This window comes from Mizuhopecten yessoensis, unplaced genomic scaffold, assembly GCF_002113885.1.
Source record: "Mizuhopecten yessoensis strain PY_sf001 unplaced genomic scaffold, ASM211388v2 scaffold716359, whole genome shotgun sequence".
NCBI classification, from domain to species: domain Eukaryota; kingdom Metazoa; phylum Mollusca; class Bivalvia; order Pectinida; family Pectinidae; genus Mizuhopecten; species Mizuhopecten yessoensis.
In genome coordinates this window covers 2,209,083-2,233,032 of record NW_018480077.1, presented here as the reverse complement: position 1 = coordinate 2,233,032, position 23,950 = coordinate 2,209,083, and the positions used below count along the sequence as shown (strand labels likewise).

General features: G+C 39.0%; 1 pseudogene; it reads right to left on the bottom strand.

The window, feature by feature from the left end:
* Positions 1–1,544: 1,544 nt before the first annotated feature.
* LOC110443809 lies at positions 1,545–21,160 on the bottom strand (annotated as a pseudogene).
* Between the last annotated feature and the right edge of the window lie 2,790 nt (positions 21,161–23,950).

Sequence of the window (23,950 nt, the reverse complement as noted above, 5' to 3'; positions counted from 1 at the left end):
TAATGTAAACAATGTAACTTTAACGATGTAAACAATGTAACTTTATCGATGTAAACAATGTAACTTTATCGATGCAAACAATGTAACTTTATCGTTGTAAACAATGTAACTTTATCGATGTAATCAGTGCGATTTTATCATTATAAACAATTGATCTTAGTTCTGTGTTATTTAACGGGTGACTTTTCTCAGCAAACATTAGCTATTACTATCTCTGTGTAAACTATGTGAATTTCTCGTGTAAAAAGGTAACATTATGTATGTACTAGTAATCAATGTTATTGTTCTTTGTGTAAACAATGTCATTTTCTCTTACGCATTTTCTTTTTAATGATAGTTTTATTCTATAAAACCATAAGGGTTTTTCACTTGCGGACTTAAAGCCGATGTCACGTGGCCAAGGTCATACGTTCACACAAGCCTTAGTCTAGGCTGATTGGACATAAGGGTTTTACACGCGCGCTGATAGCGGGACGTAATCTCACCAACACCTTTAGCGCGTGTACATCTGTGTGAAATCACAGACAAACCAACAATACTGTAATTTGCCAGTCACTTTCCATGCATTATGTATTTGCCATAAAACATAAGATTAAAAGGGCTTCCAAGACATAGACGGTACAAGGCAACTTTTGTTATGAAATGATACAACACAGACGAGATTATCCAATAAAAGTCGCGAGATTAGAAGCGACCCTGCCTCAGATCCCGTGCCATCTCACCAGCTGCTGAAGCCCGTTCTGATTTTGGCGGGAACACAGACCAGCGCTAATCCCAAGAACTAGCGATAGAGAATGGGGGAAACAAAAGGCGCGGCGAAGTTGAGCAGATGAAATGTTTATTGTCGGGCGATGCGCGTGTATGGCCTGTCAGTGTTGGCAGGAGATGATACCCCATAGACACGCATTTGTACTCGTATCTTTATTTATAAGGAGGACATGCTGCACTTCATGTTTCCACAAAACCGTTGTGTTTACTTTCAATTTCAAGTTCGCACAAGTGGCCTACATTCTATATATGACGTATTAAACATGTGCTTTCACTAGATTTTGATACATTTCACATGCTATACAATTCTTCCCTTTCTATAAGTGCATGTTTGATCCCTTACTCTCATTTACATCCTTCCTTATCCCCATCCTCTCTCACTCTCTCCTTTGCATCACATTATCTTTGTCCTAAAACCTCGCATGCATCTCACTATTATGATTCTTAAATATTGAGTGATATATATATGTGTGTGGATAGTATATTGGTGATATATATGTGTGTGGATATTATATTGGTGATATATATGTGTGTGGATATTATATTGGTGATATATATGTGTGCGGATATTATATTGGTGATATATATGTGTGTGGATATTATATTGGTGATATATATGTGTGTGGATATTATATTGGTGATATATGTGTCAGAAGAATTCTTATGGTGTGTTAATGAAATATGTATTAGGCGGAAGTTGTTGAGGTTTTTTAAGGGGGTTGTTGGAGTGTGTTAAGGAGGTTGTTGAGGTGTGTTAAGGAGGTTGTTGAGGTGTATTAAGGAGGTTGTTGAGGCGTATTAAGGAGGTTGTTGGAGTGTGTTAAGGAGGTTGTTGATGTGTTAAGGAGGTTGTTGAGGAGTTTGTTAAGGAGGTTGTTGAGGAGTGTGTTAAGGAGGTTGTTGAGGTGTGTTAAGGAGGTTGTTGAGGTGTGTGTTAAGGAGGTTGTTGAGAAGTGTGTTTAGAAGGTTGTTGAGGTGTGTGTTAAGGAGGTTGCTGAGGAGTGTGTTTACGAGGTTGTTGAGAAGTGTGTTTAGAAGGTTGTTGAGGTGTGTGTTAAGGAGGTTGTTGAGGAGTGTGTTTAGGAGGTTGTTGAGGAGTGTGTTAAGGAGGCTGTTGAGGTGTGTGTTAAGGAGGCTGTTGAGGAGTGTGTTAAGGATGTTGTTGAGGTGTGTTAAGGAAGTTGTTGAGGCGTGCTAAGGAGGTTGTTGAGGTGTATGTTGAGGAGGTTGTTGAGGAGTGTGTTTAGGAGGTTGTTGAGGCGTGCTAAGGAGGTTGTTGAGGTGTGTGTTGAGGAGGTTGTTGAGGAGTGTGTTTAGGAGGTTGTTGAGGTGTGTGTTGAGGAGGTTGTTGAGGTGTGTGTTAAGGAGGCTGTTGAGGTGTGTGTTAAGGAGGTTGTTGAGGAGTGTGTTTAGGAGGTTGTTGAGGAGTGTGTTAAGGAGGCTGTTGAGGTGTGTGTTGAGGAGGTTGTTGAGGTGTGTGTTTTAGGAGGTTGTTGTGTTATGTTGATGAGGATGTTGAGGTGTGTGTTAAGGAGGTTGTTGTGTTATGTTGATAAGGCTGTTGAGGTGTGTGTTAAGGAGGTTGTTGAGGTGTGTTTAGGAGGTTTTTGATGTGTTTGTTAAGGAGGTTGTTGAGGTGTGTTTGAAGGAGGGTTTTTTAAGTGCGTGTTCATGAGGTTTTGATGTTAGTGCGAAAGAAAATATTGATGTGTGTGTGTGTTATCTGGTCGGTCTGGTTTTGAAGGAATTATGTATATTGTTTTTAACATGAAGTGTCCATATTTATTCTAGAATCACAAATGTCCGTTACGACTGTTACAGCAACCGCCCCACATCTCTTGGGTGTACTTTGTCCTGACAGCCTCGTTCTGGTGGACACGGAATGCACTGCACGGATTATTTTAATAGTCATTGTCAGTTATACACAGCAGACATTTCAGTTGTAGACATTTCTATCATCATTGTTTATCACATATTGATCACTGTTCTGATGTCATCATCGAAATTTGCCTATTTCATAACGCGGAGATCTTCCCAACCTGACAACAGCCGACATATCTGGCAGATATATTGGTACCGTGGGACCGTGAAGCACGGGACGTACCAACGTATCGCTGACATTCGGAAAATTTGAAAGTTGTATTGCTGTTTTGGGACATACACAAATATTGAACGGGGTTTATGAGTTAACATGATTATTCATTGTTTGGGAACCCAAGGACAAATACTATTCCACTACAAATATCAGGGCAAATGTAAGTTTACTTGCACAAACTCACATAGATCTTTTTTATGAATCACATTAAGTTAACCGGTGATAATTGCAGCGGACGCTGATGAAATTCCGTACACGATGAACTTGGTTATACCTACACGAAAGTACAAAATGATGCTATCAAAAGCATAACACCGAGAGCTCGGGTATTTGCGTCATACAGTTATAATAATCGGTGAATGATCATGCCGTGACGTCATATTCATACTTTGACGGACATTGCCGAAAACGCGTTCTGCTGTTTGGTGAAATAGTTTGTTTAAAATATATGCTGACGCTCAGAAAGATAAATAGAATTGTCTTTGCTGTTTTTGACGTAAATATAAGTATTAAAGAATTATCCAACATATTCCGATTAGAGAAGGGCATCTTGAAGTATATTTCCGTAAGCTGATGGGTTTTCATATTATCAGCACAATACCTCGCTTTTGGCCATAGTGTTGAGCGTTCGCCTAAGTGAGGTTGGTAATGGGTTCTGTCCCCAGGCTGGGACATGCCAAAGTCCTTAAAAACCTTCAGTATTTAGAGTAATGGAAACAACTGATTGAGCCTTTGTCAGGATGAAGTAACCGGGTGGAATACTGTGCTGGGTGCCTTCGGCATGGTATTTCAGTGAGGTAGCACTTTAAAGTCGGCATCAGATGCGCGCTATCGCAAGAAGGCAATACATCCAGAACACATACACGCAAGCACGCATACATTACACACATGGAGGTTAGTCAAAAAATGACATTAGGACGTTAAACAAAATAAAACCAATCCAAACCATCATAACATTAAGAATATGCATTTCAATCCCTGATTATTATGTCTTTTCTGGTTTGAACAAAGCATTTTTTTCTATAATAAAAACTTATAATTGTGTGCGTGTATCGTTTTAATTACCTCTTTCACCACTGTAGACCATAATGGACTCATCCATATCAATGCTTGGTAGAGTCTACTGAAGTTATATAGGGGTGAAATGGTTAATGCCGTTCAATTAATCTACACGACAGTCCACAAATATCTCAAAACAGAACATGTGCAGCAGGGCGGCGTTGTAACGGCAATGTTATCATGTGTCATTTTGGCTCGAAATTACTTCAATCATCGATTGGCCGTAAACCAAAACAAATAAAAAAATGCATTATATGAAATAAATCTATACATTTTAAATGCGAAATAGCATGGCTATGCTATATGATTATAGCTACCCGAGATCAAAGTCATCGGAACAAAAATTCGAACACATAACGAGCGGAAGTTGAATTATATTTGACACATGGAATTTAATCAAGTTGGTAGCTTGTCCGGTGAATGAGGAGTGCGACAGACTGACAACGACGTAGGGACCCTCTGTCACTGCATGGATGGGATGAGGGGATCGCGGAGGGAGAACCTATATGTCAGTCGAGGGCCAGGGTGATACAGGAAAGCCCTAATCTTCTATCGTCAAGTTTAATTGCAGTCAAAAGTTGTAGGGGATTTTAATTAACACTGCAACCCGCAGTGCTCGCCGGGTCATACATCAACGTTGGGAGCAGGTCTCGGTAAATTATTTACAGCCGTGCCACGAAGCTTCGTATGGATTTTTTCCTTTTTCGAGACTGAATCTCATCCAATTTTCAAAAGTTTTTTTTTCATTTGCATTTTTATTAAGTTTATATAGGCTTGGCTGTTGTTTAATCCCGGGTTTACTGTAATTAAATCAGCAAAATTTCCTTTATATTGCTTTTCTTTTTAAATGTTTTATTACTTTTCATTTAGCATGAAATGGAACACTGCGCTTTTCAATCTAGAGAAAGAAAAAAAATCGGAAAGTTTCCAATAAAAGTAGGCTATAGAAGGCAATATGTCTTAACGGATATGAGCTGATGCAAGTACTTGACCTTCTCGCGCGTGACGTATTGCGGACATCGTAACACGGCGTACTAGCAATGGCGTGCATTCTTCTTTCGTTTGTCAATATTTTTTCTTCATCTTACTTTTGCACGTTACAAAATTAACAGAAAAAAGTATATTCTGAAATAGTGTAAACCGTTTTCGGCGAATGTTTTCTTTTTGAAAAGTAAAATATTGTTGAACGATTAAAATTTATAAATATTGTTGTAAACACAAGCCGAGATTGGTGCACGCCCCCGTTCAGCTACTAGTTGTACGTAATACTTCTATAAATATACTGATAACGTTTTGAGTGGTTTACAGGATATGGGTCTACTTGACCGTGTCAATGGCCCTCCCCCAACCATCCGGTACTCATGTACTCTTGATACTTACGTATCTATGACATTCCGTCATGTACACTACACGTACGTGTTGGCAGACGCGATTTCGACGCATTGTAGAGGCATCTTACAAGGTTTGGTGCTATTTTCGTATTCAAAAAGGAAATATCAGCATGATCTACATCTTCACAAGACAGCTCTAGCTAGGACATGTGTGATGCACAATTAACACATAGAGAAACAGAACCACAAAATGATACTTTTGTTTGGAAATCTAAGAAGTCACATATCGTAATTGAGGAACGCCGCAAAATGTACCTTTACGATGTGCGTGCATTATGGCGGAATACATAACGAATGAGGAGAAATGTTGGGGAAAATATAATGAACATAAGCCGCTTCGGCATAATTTATCATTTTTCAAACAGTTTTAAAATCCCGAGTTAAATATTCAACAAAAATACACAAGCATAACTATGGTGATTATACATATTCTACTACGTCAAAATGTATTGGAGTATGCTTTCGTGCCTATCTCATTGCTTACATGGCAACGTGACCTAGATTATCCAAATACTGTAGATATGGCTGTTCTGTTGTTCCTGCAATTATTTATAACATGATACCTTATATGTCTTTTAGCAACCAGTCGCGCGCACCTGATGTAATATTTTCTGGACATTGTAGCCATGCAGTGGTCATATTGCCATTTTAACGTGGATGTATGCGGAAACGATAAGTTGTGTACATGCATACCTGTAACCGCACTTGGCAAAGAGAACTCGTCCAAGACCAGTAACACATGGCCCACTTGTTAACAGTTAGCAAGGAGGTCGGGGAAGATTTCGGAACAGTGGATTATGTAGGTTTATTAGGGTAAATGGAACACGCACGTACATAATGTATCTATTGCCTAATGATAGTTATTATTAACCAATGGAAGGTGTTGTTATATCGCTGACGTGACAGAAAAAGTATTACACTTTCTGTTAGGGAGGGAAAGAACGACATGAATGTTTCGGAAAATAGAACAATGAATAACAATTGTTCAGGCTCATTTTTGCTTTTTTCACTTTTTTTTTTAATTTCAAGATAAAATAGTATACTGCCATCAAAAATGTGCATACATATTAAACGGTTATGATACTGCCATGCGATACATTATGTACTTATTGTTGGTTTCCCACAAGCTAAAACCGTGCCATACCTATCCTATAGTTGGCAATACGGTTATAAATAGGTTTAAGATATTTGAGTACAGGTTATTGTGCTCGGCTATAATATCGCGAATTACGGACTATTTTTGAACGGATTTGTGTTTCACACTATCAAAAATGTTAAAAGATTTAATCCTTTAATAACTTTCTTTATACGTATTTGTATCCCATCGGGGATGTAACGACCATTGGTTAAACCCCGAGCCGAGCACTACAAATGCACGCAAGTGTACTACATATGTGACTGGTCTTGGATGGGTTTGGTTGTTCCAGTGAGGGTAAACGGGTGCATGTGCATAAATGTAATAACCAAATGAATAAATAATCGTGTCACAAACATCCACGTTAAACTGGAAAAGACAACCACTGGCTGCAGCGTCAAAATTATAACATCAGTTGTTGGTAAAGTTGTAGAAGTCGCAATAATTAAGTGTACCACTTATATTGCAAAAAAACCCGATTACTACAAGCTAACAATGGATACGGATAGCTTAAGATTATCTTCTGGGTGTATTTTTCTCTCAATGTTCTTGTGATATAGGACGTCTTAATTCAGCTGGTATTTTTTTTGTTCCTGACCTTTGACCCATTCCATGAGTCTTTTCTCCATTTGATGGTGCCGATATCGATTTTAGGTCTATTTGACTAATAAACTTCCGCGTTTGAAATGTATTTGTGTTTTTTTAGCTTTTCTAGGTTCCCGAATAGAAGTCTTCTTTTCTGACAATTAATACCACAGAAATCAAAATAGCTTCTCGCAATTTTCAATCAACGAAAACTTTCAATCGGGAAAATTTCCTTTTTGCACGGTGAACTCATTACGGTTGACTCACTTTCTTTGAAAACAAATTAACAGAAATATGTCCGGAAGAGGCGCATGTTTCTAAGTAGGCATCTGCCTCTGTCAACGTTTGTGTAATAAGTCGGCAGATCACTGAGGAACACTCACTTCCTGAGTAATGTTACTGCTTTTGGTAACTACGTCACGTCAGAGGTGTAACCGCGAGATCCGGAAATTTTCCTCTTCCTGTACCATCCTGACTGGCCGAGTTCAAATTTACAATGTTCTTAATTTGAATTCTTAACTTATTTCAGTTTGCCTTTTTTTCTGTTTATTTCCATAAGTTTCCTCAGGGGTTTCCTGGTTATTAAAACGACGAACAGAGGGACGGTGTTGAATGGCACATATAGTAGTCGGCAAAATAAACTGTTTCCTCGATGCCATATAACTCAAAACTAAGTCCGAAGTTTAACAGTGTATTTACCTTGAAGCAATGTCATCAATCGACTTCAACTAATGTAATCAGTCAGTGTCTATTATCAATTAAAATCCTTTTTTTTTGTGACTTCAAAATGTTCATTGTTTCAATTTAGTACATTTACGGATGAATTTGAAGTGTAATCTCAACCGCAAAATGATGCAATAACTTCCCAGATGCTCAAACATTTATCTCCAAATATAGTTACATTTACAGATGAAATTAAACTGCAAATTCAACCATAAATGTAATAAAATAATTTAAACTTCTTGAAGTTATTATAGTGTATATTGCAAATTAAACCGCAAAATAAATGTTTAAAAGGTGAGTTCATTATATTTGATGTTTTTTTCACATTTGCAGTGATTTAAAAAGACTGCTGTTCTATATACATCTCGGAATGGGACGTAACCGGTCGTAAACAAATGTCACATGACGAATGTCGTAAATGGCAGCTTGTTATCTTGTTAAGTCATTTATTACACAATAAAACCATATGCTAATGTTTATTAATTTTTATGGGCAAAGGTGAATGAAACAATGTATTTATATAAACAAACATGCTATTTCTGAAATGCACATGATATGAATCACAAGCCACAATATTGCATATGTAATACTCTTTCCAACAGACGACCGCACGAATAGTTTGAATTGTTACGCCATTGTTTAGATGTGCGGTATAACATCTGGTGTGCATGTCAAATTAAAACAGGGAGTTAGTTTCCTGACACTTAATGCCACCCTGTAGATCTGTGATCACTCCCAATCACCGGAGTGTACGAGACACTGCAGAGCCTAGCTATTCGGAAAATACACTGAAGTTTTCAGAAAGGACTTCACTGAATGGTTTAGTCAGAAATAGAAATCAATGGTTTAATCGGGATTACACTAATGGTTTAGTAATTAATTACATCCAATGGTTTAACCAGTGATTTCACTAACGGTTTAACCAGGATTTCACTGATGGTTTAACCAGGGATTTCATTAATGGTTTAACCAGGGACTTCACTATAATGGTTTAACGAGGAACTTCACTATAATGGTTTAACCGAGGATTTCATTAATGGGTTAACCAGTGATTTCACTAACGGTTTAACCATGATTTCACTAATGGTTTAACAAGGGATTTCAATAATGGTTTAACCAGGAACTTCACTATAAGGTTTAACCAGGAACTTCACTATAACGGTTTAACCAAGGAACCTCACTAATGGTTTAACCAGGAACTTCACTATAACGGTTTAACCAGGAACTTCACTATACTGGTTTTACCAGGAATTTCACTAATGGTTTAACCAGGAACTTTACTATAATGGTTTAACCAGGAACTTCACTATAACGGTTTAACCAGGAACTTCACTATAACGGTTTAACCAGGAACTTCACTATAATGGTTTAACCAGGAACTTCACTAATAGTTTTACCAGAACTTTATTAATGGTTTAGCAAAGGATTTCACTAATTGAACCAGAGACTTCACTTATAGTTTAACCAGGGATTTAATTAATGGCAAAATCAGGGATTACACTAATGGTTTAACCAGGGACTTCAGTAATGGTTCAGCTGGGGAGTATTCCGAAAGTTCTAATCAGGAGCAACAATGAAATGTCTGGTCAGGTACTACACTAAGTGGTTTGGCTGGGGACTACACTGAAGACTTTGACAGACACTTCACTAAGTGTTATGGCCGGAGATTACACTGAAGACTTAGACAGACACTTCACTAAGTGTTATGGCCGAGGACTAAACTGAAGGCTTAGACAGACACTACACTAAGTGGTATGGCCGGGGACTACACTGAAGGCTTAGACAGACACTTAACTAAGTGGTTTGGCCGGGGACTACACTGAAGACCTAGACAGACACTTAACTAAGTGGTTTGGTCGAGGACTAAAATGAAGGCTTAGACAGACACTACACTAAGTGGTTTGGCCGGGGACTACACTGAAGACTAAGACAGACACTACACTAAGTGGTTTGGCAGGGGACTACCATGAAGGCTTAGACAGACACTTCACTATGTGTTATGGCCGGAGACTACACTGAAGGCTTAGCCAGACACTATACACTAAGTGTTATGACCGAGGACAACACTGAAGGCTTAGACAGACACTTAACTAAATGGTTTGGCCGGGGACTACACTGAAGGCTTAGACAGACACTTCACTATGTGTTATGGCCGGAGACTACACTGAAGGCTTAGCCAGACACTACACTAAGTGGTTTGGCCGGGGACTACACTGAAGACTTAGCCAGACACTACACTTAGTGGTTTGGCCAGGGACTACACTGAAGACTTAGACAGACACTACACTTAGTGTTATGGCCGGGGACTACACTGAAAACTTTGACAGACACTATACACTAAGTGTTATGGCCGGAGATTACACTAAAGACTTAGACAGACACTAAACTTAGTGTTACGGCCGGGGACTACACTGAAGGATGTGTTATGGCCGGAGACTACACTGAAGGCTTAGCACTACAATGAAGGCTAAGACAGACACTACGCTAAATGGATTGGCCGGGGACTACACTGAATACTAAGACAGACACTACACTAATTGGGGACTACACTGAAGGTTAAGACAGACACTACACTAAGTGGTTTGGCCGGGAACTACAAAGATGACTAAGACACTACACTAAGTGGTTTGGCCGGGGACTACAATGAAGGCTAAGACAGACACTACGCTAAATGGATTGGCCGGGGACTACACTGAATACTAAGACAGATACTACGCTAAGTGGTTTGGCCGGGGACTACAATGAAGGCTAAGACAGACACTACGCTAAGTGGATTGGCCGGGGACTACACTGAAGGCTAAGACCAACACTACACTAAGTGGTTTGGCCGGGGACTACACTGAAGACTAAGACAGACACTTCACTAAGTGGTTATGGCCGGGGACTACACTGAAGGCTTAGACAGACACTGCACTTAGTGTTATGGCAGGGGACTGCCATGAAGGCTTAGACAGACACTACACTAAGTGGTTTGACCGGGGACTACACTGAAGGTTAAGACAGACACTACACTAAGTGGTTTGGCCGGGGGCTACACTGAAGGTTAAGACAGACACTACACTTAGTGGTTTGGCCGGGGACTACACTGAAGGCTAAGACCAACACTACACTAAGTGGATTGGCCGGGGACTACACTGAAGACTAAGACAGACACTACGCTAAGTGGTTTGGCCGGGAACTACACTGAAGGCTAAGACAGACACTACACTTAGTGTTATGGCAGGGGGCTACACTGAAGGCTTAGACAGACACTACACTTAGTGGTTTGGCCGGGGACTACACTAAAAGCTAAGACAGACACTACACTTAGTGTTATGGCAGGGGACTATACTGAAGGCTTAGACAGACACTACAATAAGTGGTTTGGCCGGGGACTACACTGAAGCCTAAGACAGACACTACACTAAGTGGTTTTGCCGGGGACTACACTGAAGACTAAGACAGACACTTCACTAAGTGGTTATGGCCGGGGACTACACTGAAGGCTTAGACAGACACTTAACTAAATGGTTTGGCCGGGGACTACACTGAAGGCTTAGACAGACACTTAACTAAATGGTTTGGCCGGGGACTACACTGAAGGCTTAGACAGACACTACACTTAGTGGTTTGGCCGGGGACTACACTGAAGGCTAAGACCAACACTACACTAAGTGGTTTGGCCGGGGGCTACACTGAAGGTTAAGACAGACACTACACTCAGTGGTTTGGCCGGGGACTACACTAAAGGCTAAGACAGACACTACACTTAGTGTTATGGCAGGGGACTATACTGAAGGCTTAGACAGACACTACAATAAGTGGGTTGGCCGGGGACTACACTGAAGGTTAAGACAGACACTACACTAAGTGGGTTTGCCGGGGACTACACTGAAGACTAAGACAGACACTACGCTAAGTGGTTTGGCCGGGGACTACACTGAATACTAAGACAGATACTACGCTAAGTGGGTTGGCCGGGGACTACAATGAAGGCTAAGACAGACACTACGCTAAGTGGATTGGCCTGGGACTACACTGAAGGCTAAGACCAACACTACACTAAGTGGATTGGCCGGGGACTACACTGAAGGTTAAGACAGACACTACACTTAGTGGTTTGGCCGGGGACTACACTGAAGGATTAGACAGACACTACATTAAGTGTTATGGCCTGGGACTACACTTAAGACTTAGCCAGACACTATACACTAAGTGTTATGACCGAGGACAACACTGAAGGCTTAGACAGACACTTAACTAAATGGTTTGGCCGGGGACTACACTGAAGGCTTAGACAGACACTACACTGAGTGGTTTGGCCGGGGACTACACTGAAGGGTAAGACAGACACTACACTTAGTGGTTTGGCCGGGGACTACACTAAAAGCTAAGACAGACACTACACTTAGTGTTATGGCAGGGGGCTACACTGAAGGCTTAGACAGACACTACACTTAGTGGTTTGGCCGGGGACTACACTAAAAGCTAAGACAGACACTACACTTAGTGTTATGGCAGGGGACTACACTGAAGGCTTAGACAGACACTTAACTAAATGGTTTGGCCGGGGACTACACTGAAGGCTAAGACAAAGACTACACTAAGTGGTTTGGCCGGGGAGTACACTGAAGGCTAAGACAGACACTACACTTAGTGTTATGGCAGGGGACTATACTGAAGGCTTAGACAGACACTACAATAAGTGGTTTGGCCGGGGACTACACTGAATACTAAGACAGACACTACACTAAGTGGTTTTGCCGGGGACTACACTGAAGCTACACTAAGTGGTTTGGCCGGGGACTACAATGAAGGCTAAGACAGACACTACGCTAAGTGGATTGGCCGGGGACTACACTGAAGGCTAAGACCAACACTACACTAAGTGGTTTGGCCGGGGGCTACACTGAAGGTTAAGACAGACACTACACTTAGTGGTTTGGCCGGGGGCTTCACTGAAGACTGAGACAGACACTACACTAAGTGGTTTGGCCAGGGACTACACTGAAGACTAAGACAGACACTACGCTAAGTGGTTTGGCCGGGAACTACACTGAAGGCCAAGACAGACACTACACTAAGTGGTTTGGCCGGGGCCTACACTGAAGACTAAGACAGACACTACACTAAGTGGAAATGGATTGGCCGGGGACTACACTGAATACTAAGACAGACACTACACTAATTGGTTTTGCTGGGGACTACACTGAAGGCTAAGACAGACACTAAACTAAGTGGTTTGGCCGGGGACTACACTGAAGACTGAGACAGACACTACACTAAGTGGTTTGGCCGGGAACTACACTGAAGGCCAAGACAGACACTACACTAAGTGGTTTGGCAGGAAACTACACTGAAGTCCAAGACAGACACTAAGTGGTTTGGCCGGGGACTACAATGAAGGCTAAGACAGACACTACGCTAAGTGGATTGGCCGGGGACTACACTGAAGGTTAAGACAGACACTACACTAAGTGGTTTTGCCGGGGACTACACTGAAGACTAAGACAGACACTTCACTTAGTGGTTTGGCCGGGGACTACATTGAAGGCTCAGACAGACACTACACTAAGTGTGGAACTAACAGTTAACTGAGTGTTGGAATCATACTCTTCACTACCTGTATGATGAATTATGTCAAAACTAAAGTGTTCACAGAATGTACAGTGTACACTAAATGCATTTAACTGCACATAAACAGTTGTACTCAAACAGTTAATTAAATTATGGTACAATCTGTTCACTAACTGTTTCCTATAAACTGTTCATTTAATCTGATTCAGACGGTTCTTTTTACGGGGACTCAACTGAATGGCCTTAATATCGACTTAGAGACTGGATTGCAATACACACAATGGATGAGGTCAAAAGCTCAATCCTGGACTAGACTTAAGTTATACACATAGGGCTAGAATGTCATAATATGGGGGTCTAAATACCTGTACTAAAACTGTGTGCTTAAATCTCACTTCCAATACAAGTCTATTCGTTACCTCCATTGTTTTAATTAATGTTCGGTGTCACGGATCGATAATTTCCTGACGAAAATGCCAAAGATGGATAAGGGCATCATTATTACAAAACTTGGGTTCATCAGTGACTGGGACTTCTGTTAGATACGGGACCATGAATCATTCGAACATTCATGTTTATTCAGCCGTGATTTTCTTCATCTAACCTTTTCCATTTCGTGTCATATTTCAGATAACTCCGTTAAAGCTTCATTGGACAAAATGTATGTTACGTGAATAAGTCAATTTCTTGCTAGATCACGATACTTCCCATGGTTTGTGAACAAGAATAAGCCTTTTATCGAGAGAGTTGAATACTGATAAACGATATCGTTCGGTCCTTTTAGCACGAATAAGACAACTATAGTGACCTCAAAATGGATTGATCTGCTTGCCCTTCTGGTGGTCCGTATCGCTATTTTGATTGCCGGTTCACAATTTTAAAATCTTCTAAGAGGATTATTAAATGCTCTTGTGAACATATGGATATTCTGCCAGTCCCTCCCTCAGCTCGACAATTGAATAAAACGGGGCGAAACCAATTAATGGAAAACTATTGAAACCAAGCAGAACATTTCCCCCTCCTCTTCTTTTTCTTTCTGTTACTGATTAGAATACAATGAGTACGAGTCTTTTTTTAAGGTGTGAGAGTTTTTTTCCCCAATCACTTAAACCACTAACAAGTAATGCAACATATTCTAATGAATCAGCTCTTACTCAGATAATATAAAGATACATGAGTTACGTCCCTTCCCAGACCTGACCCGCTGTAACTTGTATTTTTTCACATTCCTTTGTAAAGCAAATTTCTGCAAAACTAGAATCGCTTCCCGTTATCTTTGTTTCGGCTACACACCGTATGATTTTTACCCTTAAAAACGATCATTTATCTTTTAAAAAATAGTCATACATTGTGGTCACAATTTGTTCTATATTTGTCTTTACAATTGCACAAAACTTATCTAAAGCGAAAAAAACCCGACAGTTTCTTGGTGATAAACCGGAAGTCGGATTTTAGCTATGTTAAGACAGGACTAAACTCACAATCATACTCCTTTGTGTTTCATTATCATAATACATTACATTAAATATTTTATTTTATTTTAAGAAAATCACCAATGTTTGATAACTTTCCATATGACCTGGCCCAGAAAAATGCATTTTAAACAAAATGAAAATTATGAAACTTTCCATATAGCTTGTTAACCATTTTCCTGAGACAATCCCCCGAACTTCTCATTAGCATCAAAACGTGTCCATCCAGGTCAGGATTAGAGGTCAACAAAGGACCCTTCACGTAGATTTTTTTGGCAGAGAAAAAACGTTTACAATATAGATCATTTACGCAAACTTGTGAGATTGGTATCTGTACATCATACCTGGTTTAAAGGATCCCTGTACCACTGTTAAGTACTATGCAGTGGAAAGTATTTTTTCGGCATGACTTTAGCTTTCATAAATCATTTCTGAAACGAAAACAATATACCTTATTGAACTTTAATTATTCTCTTTTATTCCTCCATTATTGAAGGTTACAACATGTGATGCGTAAATACATACAATTGTAAAAAAAAAATATTGTACAAAAGAGAATGAAATTAACGGAACATGAGGATGAAATGCAATAAAATGTATACAGAATAGGTTAATTATGTTCACGTATAAAGTCAGAGGTAAAATTACATGGCAGTACACCTACTGAATGTTGTAATATCTACAAAATCAGTGGGGGAAACATTTGTACAGGGAAGAAAGCATGTTATTGGAAGATACATGTAGATTGGAAGAATAATGTCATGTTAATACTTATAATATAGTATAACCGTTTGTACATGAAATCGATTGATAATAACCTTAATTCTTCCAACTATTGTTTTGCTTATTTCAAATACTATTTCTCCACCACTTAATGTAGGAAATAATTCAGTCAGATTGACCGTGTAGATAAACGCTAAACATAATATTGCATACATTAGCATTACTACCTCAACACTGGTCCTTTAGATGTTCCGTATAGGTACAATTTAGTATTATATGACTAGAAACATCTGTGTATAAAACGCCACATATATGACATAAATTAGTTGTCTCATCATTGCGGAGTGTTACTATTAACGTCATTTAATGTTGTACAAAAAGTTTATATTAGAACAGATTTTTTAACTAATGTCTTCCAATGATTTTTCGGAGGGAAAACACCTGATTCTAAATATACTTTCAATGTTTGATATAAGTGATATTTTTAAGCACATTCACCCAGTCTGATATCAAGTCAGTTTGCTCGTTTTCTTCTAACAGGAACATATATAATCAGGTAACAAGTAATTTATTTGCAAGGACGATTGTTCCCATTCGACAGATCCTACCAAGGACAATTTCTTGATGTCAATGAATGCTTCAATTGAAGTCCAACCGATTAGCGATGTACATATATCTGTTCTAGAGGATTTAGCGAATCCTTGAATATATTTAACAATACAGTGTTGAGCTCTCTCTGGCATGAGAACGTTTGTTTTGTGAGAAGCCAAAGTTCACACCCATTCAGAGCAGATGGAAGTTCAAGTTCAAGTTCTTTATTTGCTGAAGTTTTACAACTTATGGCAATTACAGATAAGACAAAGACACTCACAAGGACACGCTCACACTGACTCGCACACATCATCCTCATCATCAATCATCAAGAACACTCACACTAACTCGCACACATCATCCTCATCTTCTTCATCATCATCATCATCTTCATCCTCCTCAACTTCTTCATCATCATTATCATATCAGCAACAGTAGCAGCAATCGTTCGTCATTCATCATACTCACATTCATACACACGCCAAAACCGTTTGCACCCTCATTCACCCAGACAAGACTTATCAATATAATGGTATATAACATAATTTGCATTCAATAAACTGATATACAACATGTATCTTAACATGACCTGTTCTAGTGATGACCTCTTAATAAATCTGTTCTACGTTTAAACGCTAGTGATAAATACTTTCCTAAATTATTCAGTTGTTTTGTGTTTTCGATTTTGAGTAATTGAACAAATTTATACATACTATATGCCTTTTGAAATAATATTGCTTTATGTATTTAGACCGGAGGTCTGAATAGCGATTACATTTAATTATAAAATGAAATTCATCTTCTATATCATTTTCATTACACAAAATACATTTTCTTTCTTCTCTAGGCATATCTCTGTAACGGCCACGTTCAATGAACAGGTCATGCGCACATAAACGCATCTAAGAAATATGTTTTAGATAATTTAAATTAATTGCCTTATGAAGATATGGTGGCAATTTAATATTTTCCACTGAATGCTGATATAATACTCCTTTAGAAGTAGGAATGAACTTTCTCTAGACAATCTTGCTGAAACCTATCACATATTCGCTGCTTATATACTTCACTAGAATTATTAATACTATCAGTCACAAACGTGTATCCAACGCTGACTCTTGAACGATCATGTTTTAAGGTAAGGATCCAGGGGTCTTTATTTTCAACCATATCATCATAACAAGCTTTCAGCACACAGTTATCAGAACGTTGTAATTTAATCCAATACTTGATAAAATAACTTTTCTTAACAGCTCTAAATGAGATCTTCCCAATTCAATATAAAGAAATGCAGTGTTTGTAGATTTTCTTAATCCTAATAATGATTTCAAAAATCCAACATGCAATTTTTCTATTTCGGGTGCTTTATGAAATCCCCAAATTTCTGAACCGTACATTAAAATACTATTGACAAACGTGTCAAAAACAGCAAGACGAGATTCTTTATTAAAATAATTCTTTTTACATACGTTATTTATGGCAAATAGTGCTTTTCGACCTTGTATGTTACCTTTATCCCGGAGATCTTTCATAGTCAGTTTAAATGGTTCAGTGCGCTTGGGTGTGCTCCAGATCGTAGTAGAGCCATGGTACCAGACTTCAATTTACTAAAAGCGCGAGCGGTTCTGTTTGTATGATTTTGTTTGCTATTTAGCATCAGCCCGGCATGTGTAATAATATCAACTATTGGCAATGTACATTGGTATAAGCGCCCAATTTTCAGTGGGATTGATGTAAAAACATTAAATAAAACAACGCTTTCTACATCAGTGTACATTACTTTTAGGATACTCCAAACTTTCGCATTCAGACCCATTTCATAAATTTTGTACAGTAGACCGGCATGCCACACAGTGTCGAATACCTTATTGCTGTCTAAAAATAGCTACATGTACATTTGAAGCATGTTCCAGATTATAACTTATACACTCTTGTACATTATATGACGTACACAAACTACATAAACCCTTCTGATAGGCGGTTTGTTTGTTTAGAAAGTTTTCTTAGTCAGAACTGGGTCAATCCTTTTTGATACCAACATTTCAAACATTTTTTTTAAAAACTGGTAAAAGTGTTATACCCCTGTCACTGTTTGGGTCATCTTTAGTCTTCCCATGTCCTTTATGTAATGTAATAATAATTCCTTTCTTCGAGTCTTTAGGAATATATTCATTTCTTATCATTATATTAAATAATTTTGCCAAGTGAATAAATCATGTCTCGCCTCCATACTTAATAGTTTCGTACACAACGCCGTCCCAACCCCCAGTTTTGTTCCTACCTCTGATGCAGTTACAGGACTATCTAAAACAGTATCGTTTTCATGCTTAACTTTTGTTTCTATTTCCTTAACACGTGAGGTAATACATCGATAGAAGGTGTTATCAACAAGTCATTGGATGTTTCTTGAAACAACTGCTGAAACAAATGGGAGCCCCATGCCTGTGCGGTACCTTCGGGATCTCTTGCTGTCCCGCCACTGTAAAATATTTGCGGTTTTCCTTGCTTCGTTTTTGAAAAGTTGCCAAAATAAATTTTGATCAATCTCCTCACTCTTATCTATTTCATTGAATTGATTGGCCATATATTGATTGAATGCATTTCTAAGAGTTCGTCTAAAAATGGTCTTCGCGTGTTTATATTCTTTGAAACTGACATTGCCCCTTCTTCGATTCCATCTTTAACCTATTCTCTCTTTCTATGTTTTATATTGTTGTGTAATACAATTAGCTTGTCGTTCCAGTACGGTTTCAGATTTTTTTATACATGCTTCAGAATCCTGTACTAAAGCAGACAAAATATTGCTTTGATAGACATCGATTGACTCACACGTTATATCGCCATCGGGTATCTTAATAAAGTTCAATTTGTCCTTCAAATTGGTTCTATAGTTAAATAGTGACCCATCTCGAATAACCTTTTCCTCCAATTATATTTCGTAACATTTGAAAGTTCACTGTGCGGTAGTGCAATGGGTACGGTAAGTGAGCAAATGATAGGATATAGCTCCGATACATTGAGTTTATTGTCGGCTAAAACTTCGCACTGATCGACCAGATCAAACAAATTTGACTCAATCAGAATATGGTCGATAGTTGTACAGTTACCTGTCTGTGGATGGAACGTGTGAGTCGGTCCCGTGCATGCCGTTTGCACATTTACAAATAGCATATTGTTTCTGCTTAAAAAATCCTGATATGTAGATGACCTCTCATTGACTTTGGAGTCATACCTAGGGCCCTTGATTTTAACATTCATGTCTCCAATGGAGATTACCCTTCTCTCGGTAGAGTACCTTATATACAATTGCTCTAAAATATCTGTGTGCTCATAGAAAACCTCGATCGGTCTCGAAGAAGCTGACATATAAAAAGTAAAGCAGTACAAGTTTGAACTCCATTCCAATAATTCTTGGACTATCTATATATATTTTTTGAACATTAAGACATTCAGATTTGTAGAGAATTGCGATCCAGCTCCCCTTATGTTGCATTTGTTACGAAATGGGTCAGTTTCGAAAACTGATTTTGCTATATACTTGTAGCCAGATTTCTCAAACGTGTTCAAAAAAGACATATTATGTTCCCGAAGCCAATGCTCCGATTTTTCAAGCACAGTATTAGTTATGGCGTACCCGCCATAACCCCTTCAATGTTCAAACAATTGATATTTAAAGCTTTATCCGCGCCCGTGCTGATCCAGGAACGCATCACGTGATATCCATTGGCAGATTATACCCCTTCCGGCCAGAAATTGGGGTCCTCTAAAACATTAGAGTCTTTATCGTCAACTACATTTAGTAGGGCCGAGGCGGTCCGTTTCCACTGCCTGTCGAGTACCGGAGAAATGTTACTTTTACATTTTTGTTCACGAGAAATTTTCTCATTCCGTCCTCCGATGATTCCGTCTTGTTGATACCGTGAACGTTTTACCGTCTGACCCTCCGCCGCTGAGGTTGACGTACAAATCCAGCAAAACGTTCACTGCTAGTTTTGTGATTTTGGATACCGGATGTAGGGTTGCAAATAGAGGTTGGGCAGTGCACGAGTATAACGATGCTATTAGTCCGAATTATTCTGACGTTTTATCGACTTTTTTTTATATCGGTCTGTCGTCGATTAACGTCAGAACTCCGGCCCTCTATAATATGCGGGAAATAAGCGACCCGCGCCCGGAGCGCACTTCAAACTGATATTTTAGAAACAAATCGTCATTTCCACACACATGTCGCACATGGATCAAAAGATCTATTCTTTGTGCACAAGATGAACATAAATTACATGCCTCAAACAAATATCGGACAACGGAGCTACCTGCTGTGACAGTCGAGTAGGACCGGACTCGCGTGTGGTCGCCTGTGCTTTTGTGGGACACTTTCACATGTGACGTCGAAGTAGTGCTAGTCTTGTGTCATGTTGATTTGGCACGACGCGTTCGCGTGTGGTACTGGTATGTTTTCCCTCCTGTTTGACGACGCATGCGTATCTGAAACACAGCGCAGCTGTTGCGGGGCAATGACGGCATTGTATGATCTCCTTCAATGTCAATGACACAGTACCTATTGTATGTGTCAATTATAGGTTGTACTTGCAATTACAACCCACTGTCTCATGTGACTCACCTTTACTTGAGGTTTTCTTTTTAAGTTTATCTAGTTGTTTTTGAGTCCAACTACAGTTGCTGCACAAGACTTGATGGATTCTTGAGTTCTCTTGTTGTCGGATTCATAGCATTTGTTATAGCTGTTTACCGTTCCGTTACTATCTTGAGAGCTTTTTTCAAACTTACAATAGCATTTTGCTGATCGTTGTCGTAGCGGCTAGCTGTGTTTCTAAAGTCGGATGTTGCCTCGTTTATATTGTTTATGTTATTGTTTATGGTAGCATTTTTCTTCCTCCTCTCTTCGATGTAAATCTTGTGCTTTTACGATTCCAGAGTTACGCTTTTTGCCTCGGAGTTTACCGTTTTCGAGTTTCAGTGTGTTTATTTCGGTCATGTTAGCGGCTCGTTCACTTTTGAGTTCATCTACGGTTTTCTGTAGTGTTTTACGATCACTTTCCATGTTCGCGAATCGTGTTAATAGTACTTGCATTTTTGAATAGATTTCTTCCCTCTTTTTTGGGTAGATTCCTTTTCTTTTTTTACATTTTCAACTTTTTGTTTGATGTTATCCAAGTCATTCTTATGTTGACATGTTATCTCGTGTATGTCTCTTTGTAGAATAGCTACACTTTCCTTGAGAACAGTCATCCCGGCAACATCGACTGAAACTACAGTTTTGTTAACTTTGCCACCAGAAGCGCTAGGTGTCTATTTTTGTTTAGACGTAACGACTTCGCATAGTTCCTCTGTGAACTCACCATCGTACGCGCGTGAAAGGATAAAACAATATTTCGCTATTTTTTCCCCGCGGGAGGCGCTCCATCACACCGAGCCACATGGCGCTTTCTTAGATAACCCTCCTTTAAAGGGAAGTAATCCCTAATGATTGTTCTCCTGAACAGATTGTGCCTCGAGGTCAGGTACACTATCATGGATGATGTCGCGAATGTGGTCAATCAACACCGTTTTGGGACAGTCTTTTATTTTTTCTATCTCCTGTAGGTAGAAGGATATGTTGACGTTATTTGACGTTACGTCACAAAGCCCCTCGTCCGGTGACACGAAGCTAGCGTCGCGCATACTATCGTTTATTGTTTTACTCTCTTTGCCAGTCAGAGAAGATGAGGGAATTCATATTTACAAGTTTGGTGTTTTGTGGAGTACAAGATTGTTCCTCCTGACTAACGCCGATTCCACAATCTGTTTGTACACTCATTGTCACTAAAACACATGATTTTGGTTTTTTTAATCGGCTGTGCATGTAACAGTGATCGAAAAACGAATGTTATATCATGTACAATAAATATCAAATATTCCGAAGGACAGCAATACATATTCGTTCTGTACACTCATTGTCGCTGAACCACTTTTTTTCATCGACTGTGCATGTAACAGTGTTCGAAAAATTAATGTTATATTATGTACAATAGATGTCAAATATTCCGAAGGACAGCAATACATATTCGTTCTGTCCACTCATTGTCGCTGAAGCACGTTTATGTATATGTCTATGGGATACTGCCCAACTTCAACAAGTTGAAGATTATTGGCAAGAGAGGGAGAGCTACGCTGGTCAATAACTGTATAAAACTGTATTCCAAAATGTCTAATAAATGTGAGAAAGTGCTAACTTAAAAGAATCAAGAGAATCAATAGAGGTGATATATCGCAGAAAGTTGCTCCAGTCGGAAACACTTCTTGGTAAAAAAAAAAGAAAATGTTCTACACTATGTTTTGCAAGATGGTATTTGGTCAGAATTTGGATGAGAATGGCGGGAGATGCGATTTGGTGGAATGAGCGGAGTTTTCCTTATAGTTATCTAGTCATTTTTAATTTTGTAGAGAGTGGTAAGCCTTTGATCCTTTCTTCTATAAGCTAAAGAACGCCATTCTAGAGTGTTTAGCATGTCACCAACGCTGGATGTGTTCCTAAACTTGTTGGAGACATAGCGGAGTGCTCTACGTTGAACCATTTCAGTTTTATTTATGTCTGATTTGGTGTTTGGGTCCCAGGTAGAACAGGCATACTCTAATGAATGTCTTACTAGAGACAGTATGCCTGTTGTTTGACAGTTGTTGATCATATTTTTATGTTTCTTCTTAAAAAATCTAAAGTTGTATTTTCTTAAGAACATTATCAATATGGGTTTCCCACTTTAAATTTGATTGTAGAGTAACTCCAAGATATTTTGCTCCAGAGACTTGTTGTAGTTGTCTTCCATGAAGAACGTATGGATAATGAACAATGTTTTTGTTGTGAGATGGAGAGTACAATACATTTATCAGGATGAAAGGACATATCCCATCGACTCTCCCACTGGGCCAATTTGTCTGCAAAAAGCCTGACAGTTGATTTTATGTTCAGGGGTATGTCATTAATGTAGAAGAGAGAGAGAGAAAAGGGCCGATGACTGAGCCCTGAGGTACCCCAGACTTGACTTTGACACGTTCCGATTTAATACCTTCGACAAGCACTGATTGTTCTCTATCTGTTAGTCAATTTTTAATCCAGATGTTGACATTTTCGCTTATACCATAATATCTAAGCTTATGACAGGGTAAAGGAGGGTTTACTTTGTCAAAGACTTTGAAAAAGTCTATAATAAGGACATCAGATTGTTTACCGATGTCTACAGCCTGTGAGGCATCGTCTAAAAACTCTATCAACTGACTTTCGAATGACGTATATTCACGAAAACCATGTTGGAGTGGGTATAGTATATTACAATCATCAGCATGATTCATGATGCAACTTACTACAATGTGTTCTAGAATTTTACAACACATACAGGTCAATGATATTGGTGCGTAGTTTTCTGGTTGGTATTTGGTACCTTTTTGTACATAGGTGACACATATGCTAACTTCCAATTTTGGGACATTTCCTATATCTAAGGACTTGCTCAAATAGTACTAAGTATGTAGGATGGGGGCTATCACAACAGAATGTTCATTTATTACACTTGGTTTCGCACCGTCTGAACCTGCTGCTTTACCCGGATTTAATTTTTTCAAAAGATGGACGATACCTTTCGTTGTTATGGTAAATTCTGGCATGACTGGAAAATTCGGCTGGGAAGGCATTTTACATTTATTATAAAACCGGTCATTAGATAATTGTGCATTTAAAGCACGAGCTATGGAGATAGGGTCATATACGATTTTTCCCTTCGTTTTAAGTGATGCTATTCCATTATAGTCCATTCATTTTTGCTTGATATATGACCAAATTCTTCATGCTGCTATGACC